The following is a 6,893-nucleotide window of genomic DNA, read 5'->3' as shown; positions in this document are numbered from 1 at the left end:
CCGGTGAGCCTGCCCTCGGTGGGCAAGTTGTTGGAGGGAATCCTGAGGGACAGGATGTACGTGTACTTGGAAAGACAAGAACTGATTAAGGAAAGTCAACATGGCTTTGTGTGTGGGAAATCATGTCTCACAAACTTGATTGTGTTTTTTGAAGAGGTAACAAAGAAGATTGATGAGGGCAGAGCAGTAGATGTGACCTATATGGACTTCAGTAAGGCATTCGACAAGGTTCCCCATGGGAGACTGATTAGCAAGGTTAGATCTCATGGAATACAGGGAGAACTAGCCATTTCGATACAAAACTGGCTTAAAGGTAGAAGACAGAGGGTGGTGGTGGAGGGTCGTTTTTCAGACTGGAGGCCTGTGACCAGTGGAGAGCCACAAGGATCGGTGCTGGTCCACTACTTTTTGTCATTTACATAAATGATTTGGATGTGAGCATAAGAGGTACAGTTAATAATTTTGCAGATGACACCAAAATTGGAGGTGTAGTGGACAGCAAAGAGCGCTACCTCAGATTACAACAGGATCTGGACCAGATGGGCCAATGGGCTGAGAAGTGGCAGATGGAGTTTAATTCAGATAAATGCGAGGAGCTGCATTTTGGGAAAGCAAATCTTAGGACTTATACACTTAATGTGCAGGTTCATAGCTCCTTGAAAGTGGAGTCGCAGGTAAATAGGATAGTGAAGAAGGCGTTTGGTATGCTTTCTTTTATTGGTCAGAGTATTGAGTACAGGAGTTGGCAGGTCATGTTGTGGCTGTACAGGACATTGGTTAGGCCACTGCTGGCATATTGCGTGCAATTCTGGTCTCTTTCCTGAAAGGGTTCAGAAAAGATTTACAAGAATGTTGCCAAGGTTGGAGGATTTGAGCTACATGGAGAGGCTGAACAGGCTGGGGCTGTTTTCCCTGGAGCGTCAGAGGCTGAGGGGTGACCTTATAGAGGTTTACAAAATTATGAGGGACATGGATAGGATAAATAGACAAAGTCTTTTCCCTGGGGTCGGGGAGTCCAGAACTAGAGGGCATAGGTTTAGGATGAGAGGGGAAATGTATAAAAGAGACCTAAGGGGCAACTTTTTCACGCAGAGGGTGGTATGTGTATGGAATGAGCTGCCAGAGAATGTGGTGGAGGCTGGTACAATTGCAACATTTAAGAGGCATTTGGATGGGTATATGAATAGGAAGGGTTTGGAGGGATATGTACTGGGTGCTGGTAGGTGGGACTAGATTGGGTTGGGATATCTGGTCAGCATGGGCAGGGGGGACTGAAGGGTCTGTTTCCTTGCTGTACATCTCTATGACTCTATGACCTCTGTATGATCTTTTTCACCTAACCAACTAACAGTAAATATTTAATGAATCACACAAAACACAAGAAATATCAATTGAAAGAACTGCAATATTCAAAAAGCCATCCTGTCAGCATTCCGCCAATTCCCTTTCTTTGGATCCACCGGCAACAATATTCACCCAGTCTACCTGCATATTGTAGTCCCCCTGATCAACGTGACCTTGCCTTTCTGACATGCCCTATCTATTTCCCAGTACATCTTGCGCCCCTGGTCCTGACCACTGCTGGGAGTAAGACCATTGCACTGCAACTTCAAGAAAATGTTCTGAAAAAGGGTTATGAAACATCAGTGAGATGACACATTACAGCATAGTACAAGAAGGCATATTTTAGCAGACTTTGAATACCCAGAAATGGTTGGAGAGGAACACTTAAGGCCTGTATCAGACTAAGAAACAGAGTAGAAAATCTAAACATTCCTGTACACAGCGTAAGAGAAATACTTAGGATACAAGATTTATGTTTCTTGTACAAAAATGAAATGTAAATACCTTGTGCGGTTGCAGTGGTATATAGTTTGCTGGTTTTCTGTAAGTATTGGACAGAGCCAATCAGAATGTCTGACTTCCGTTTAGTCTGCTGTATGGTTGTTTGAATATACAGTATGTAAAATTTAACTGCATTATGTAAGCCCTCCTGTGGTCTGTGCAGGAGACTAACAACAGTGCTTGTGCTTTTTACCTTTATTCCCCTGCACCTGTCATCCTGCCAAAGCTTTGCATATTATTTTTATGCACGTAATTGTTCAATGCCCTCTTGAATGGCTCAATTTAAGCCACCTCCATCAGACATCTGGCAGTACATTCTACAACCTAACTATTCAGTGAATGAAAACACTTTTTCTCATTTTTGCTTCTTTTCCAAATTTCTTTAAATTTGATCTGTTTCATTTTTTGTTCCTTTTACAAGTGGGAAAAGTTTCTCCTGATCTACTTTATCAATCACCACATAATTTTGAAAACTATCAAATTTCCTCTTAGCCATCTTCTCTCCCAACTTCTTCAATCTATCCATGTCACTGAAGTTTCTCATCCCTGAAACCATTCTGTACTCTCTCTCCCATGTGTTCATGTCATTCTGATAAAGTGACATCCAGACAGTTCTGCAACTAAGGTCGAACAAGCAGAGTCTCACAGTTTGCAAATGTTTTTGTCGACTCATTCTCAGCTTTGTCTACAGTGACAAACATCCCTTGCCCAGTCTATCCAGCATTTCCATCCTCCTCGCAGTGATGTGAATGATCTACTGCTGCACATGATTGATACAAAGAGCTAAAAGTTGACTGATGCATCAACATTTGTGCTTGCCAGAAATTTGTTGTCTGCTGTTGCTATCTCAGGCCAAGTTTATCTTCACCTTCAAACTGCCATTCAACTTCTGTGCTTCTTTCCAAAAATGAAGTACAGTGAGTGCTGGTAATTTGAAGTGGAAATTGCTGGAAATACTCAGCTGTTCAGGCAACATCTGTAGAGAGAGATAGTAAATGGTCTGAATGGCATAGGATCATTGTCACTCATGCAGTTCATCTGCTGATTATTCTGTCACAAGGTGGTCCCTTTTTTTAAAAAAGCTGTTTTTTTTCTCAAGCTTACTGTGTCCTTGTTTCTTTTCAGAAGGGTAATAAACCTCTCCCGGCTCTGATTAGACTGGTTTGGCGCAGAGATTAAAGGGTATTGAGAGGCCTTTTTGTTTTTCTGTCAACAGATGAGACTTCAGGCCAAAGTGGTCATGTTTTAGAAGTGACTTGCATAATGAGAGGAGAGTGGTCAGCTCTCTAGTTGAGCAGTTCAGTCCAGAACTAGTTGATAGTTGAACAGTGAGCTGTGTGGAAACTCTCTCTCTCTTTCTGATCTTCTAACTTCAACCTGTAAGCATCTGTTCCTTTTTGTTTACTGTGTTTTAAGGGAATTTGCTTATTGGGACTGTTGTGTATATTCAGAACAGCATAATTAAGTCTAGTTTGGATAGACTGAGTTCTGTAGAGGTTCTTTATTCTGTTCTTTGAGTTTCATTGTGTAATTTTGTGAATAAATTTTTGTCTGATTTAAAACCTGATAGTCAACCTTGTTAATGTACTCCGGGTGATTTTCACTGCAAACTTACTGCAGCAAATAGCAAAGTTATGGTCTGGGCTGCCTGCTTAAGAATGTTCTAGGTGGTCTGGTCAAGTCCATAACAATTCTTAGATTTGATAAATGTCCAATGAATCGAGAAGTTATGAGAAAATGTGCTGAGCAACGTTTACAATGTAACTACAATCTCAATACGGTGGACTTTATAAATAAGTCAGCAACACTATATGGAAGAAGTAAGAATATGCTTGGAAAGGGATTAAAGAAGCATTTAGATACTGCAGAATTGAAATAGCTTTAAATTCAGAAAAGTAAATTATCACATGAAGAAGAAATGGCTGGAGAAGTAATACCTAACAGATTTACTGTCAGAGTTGTATACCTAGAGTCTTACAACAGAAACAAACCAACACGTTCTGTCCAACACATCTATGTTGACTAAGTTTCCCAAACTAAACTAATCCCACTTGCCTGTGTTTGGTCCATATGCCTTTCTTCCTCATTTACCTGTTTAAATGTCTTTTAAATATTGTAACTGTACCTGCATCTACCACTTCCTCTGGCAGTTCACCCTGTGTGTGAAAATAGTGCCCTCAGGTCCCTTTTAAATCTCTCACCTCTCACCTTAAAACTATGCCCTCTAGTTTTGAAGATCTTTGCTATTCATCTTATGCCCTTCATGATATTTATAAACCACTATAAGGTTACCTTCAACCTCATATACCCCAGAGAAAAAGGTCCAACCTATCTAGCCCCTCCTTACATCTCAAGCCTTCTAGTCCCAGTCACATCCTTGTAAATCTTTTCTGCGCTCTTTTTAATTTAATAATAACCTTCTAAAAGCAGGGCGAACAAATTTGCACACAGTATTCCAAAAATGGCCTCATCAATGTTCTCTACAGCCGCAACATGACATCCCAGCTCCTATACTAAATGTTCTGACCAATGAAGGCAAGCATGCAAAATGCTATTTTCAAGGAACTATATATCTGAACCCCTGGTCCTCTCTGTTCGAAACCACTTCCCAGGCTCAATCACTAACTGTGTAAGCCCTATTCTGGTTTGTCTTACAAAAATGCAACACTCCACATTTACCTAAATTGAAATCCATCTGCCATTCCTCGGTGCATAGGCACAGTTGATCATGATCTGGTTGTACTCTTCGATTACCTTCTTCATTGTCCAGTGTACTGCCAATTTTGATGTAATCCACAAACTTACTAATCACGCTTCTTATATTCTAACTGCTGGTCACAGGCCTCCAGTCTGAAAAACAAGCCTCTATCACCACCCGCTATCCAACTATCGAGCCAAGTTTGTATCCAGTTGGCTGGACCTCCCTGGATCCCATGTGACCTAACTTTACTAACCAGTCTACTATGCAGAACCTTGTTGAGAGCCTTGCTGAAGTCCATTTATTTTCTTGCTCAAAAAACTGAATGAAGTTTGTGAGACATGATTTCCCATGCTGCCCATCCCTAATCAGTCTTTGCCTCTTTGAGAAACAGTTCAACTTGTTTGCACTAAACACTTATCCTAAACTGATCAAGTTCCATTTGCCTGCATTTGCCCCATATGCCTCTAGCCCTTTTCAATTAATGTACCCATCCAGATGTCTTTTAAATGTTGTAATTATTCCAGCCTCCACCACTTCCTTTGGCAGTTTGTTCCAAACATGCATCTCTCTCTGTGTGAAAAAGCTGCCACTCAGGTCTCTTTTAAATCTTTCCCCTCTCACCTTAAACATTTGCTCTTTAGCTTTGGACTCCTTTACCCTGGGATAAAGACCTTGGCTATCCACCTTATCCATGGTTCATTTTGAAAACCTCTATAAGGTCGCCCTTCAGCCTCTGATACTCCAGGGAAAAAAAGTTTCAGCCTCTCCCTATAGTTCAAATCCTCCAACCTGGCAACATTCATATAAATCTTTTCTGAACCCTTTCAAGTTTAACATTTTTCCTGTAGCAGGGACATCTTTCCTATAGTAGGGAGACCAGAATTGAAACCAGTATTCTGAAAGTGGCCTCATTGATTTCCCATACAGCCACAACATGACATCCCAAGTCATATCCTCAGTGCACTGACCAATGAAGGCAAACGTGCCAAATGCCTTCTTCACCACCCTGTCTACTTGTGACTCCACTTTCAAGGATCTATGCATCTGTATCCGTGGGACTCTTTGTTTGGCAACACTCCCCAGAGCCCTACCATTAACTGTATAAGTCTGGTCTGCCTTCAAAAATGCAACACCTCACATTTATCTAAATTCTTAAGAAACATAATTGCTTCTAAACTAGACACTAAATATCCTGAGCAAATAGATACACTTTTGATTTCAATAAGATATAAAGCTGATGATGTTATAGCTTAACTGTGTATAAAATAATGCAAAGATACTTTTGATGATGTATGAGCTTTTGATGATTAACATAAGAACTAATAAAATTCTTTAACAGCAAAATTTATCTGAATAGTTTAGCATCTAGGGGAATCTACGCATAATTTCATGAATGATCTCTACAAATTAGTGGAGAACTTTGACTGGAGCTTTGAAATCAGAATTTAATATAGACAGAATTTTTGTTGGTCTTACTAATGATTTTTTATTAGATTTATTACAGTTCAAAGAAGACTGGATTTTGGAAAATTATTCAGATTATAATGGAAGCAAGAAACAAGAAGAAGCTCAGAGCAATCTTATAGAACCGTAGAAAAACTGCAGCTCTGAAAAATTCCATTTAGCCCACTGTGTCTGTTCTGATTAGAATACAGAACAGTACAGCACAATACAGGGTCTTCAGTCCTCGATGTTGTGCCAGACTTTTATCCTATTCTAAGATCAGACAAATCTATATAACCTTCATTGTACTAACTTCTATGTGTCGATCCAAGAGTCGCTTAAATGTCCCTAATGTATCTGACTCTGATTGGTTAAACTAAAAGTCCTTTCTAATCTCACTTTTCAGCACCCACTCTGTAGCTGTGCAGATTAATGAGCTTCAGGTGCAGGTCTATATTCCTTTTAAATAAAACTGAATATTGCATTCAAAACACCCATCACCATCAAGTAGAAAGGTTTTTCCTCATGTCCCCTCATTCCTCTACAAATCACCTAAATCTGTTCTCTTTGGTAATTGACCTCTCTGCAAGAGAAAATTGAATTTTTCTGTCTGCTCTATTCAAGCACGTCATTATTTTGTACACCTCGATTAAATCACCACTCAGACTCCTCTCTTTTAAGGAAAACAACAATAGTCTATCCAATCTTTACAGATGGGGGGGGGGGGATTAAGGACACGGAGGGGGAGTAAGGACATGGGGGAGGGAGGATACGAAAGGAGTTAGTATGCAGCGTGAGTGAAGATATGGGTTGAAGACGCAGGATGGGATGGAGTGAGGATTTGGGATGGAGGAAGTGAGGATGCAGGAAGGATAGTGGCCCAGAAGGAGAGGGAGGCCAGGAA

Source organism: Chiloscyllium plagiosum, chromosome 25, assembly GCF_004010195.1.
Source record: "Chiloscyllium plagiosum isolate BGI_BamShark_2017 chromosome 25, ASM401019v2, whole genome shotgun sequence".
Taxonomy (NCBI): Eukaryota; Metazoa; Chordata; class Chondrichthyes; order Orectolobiformes; family Hemiscylliidae; genus Chiloscyllium; species Chiloscyllium plagiosum.
This window is presented reverse-complemented; position numbering follows the sequence as displayed.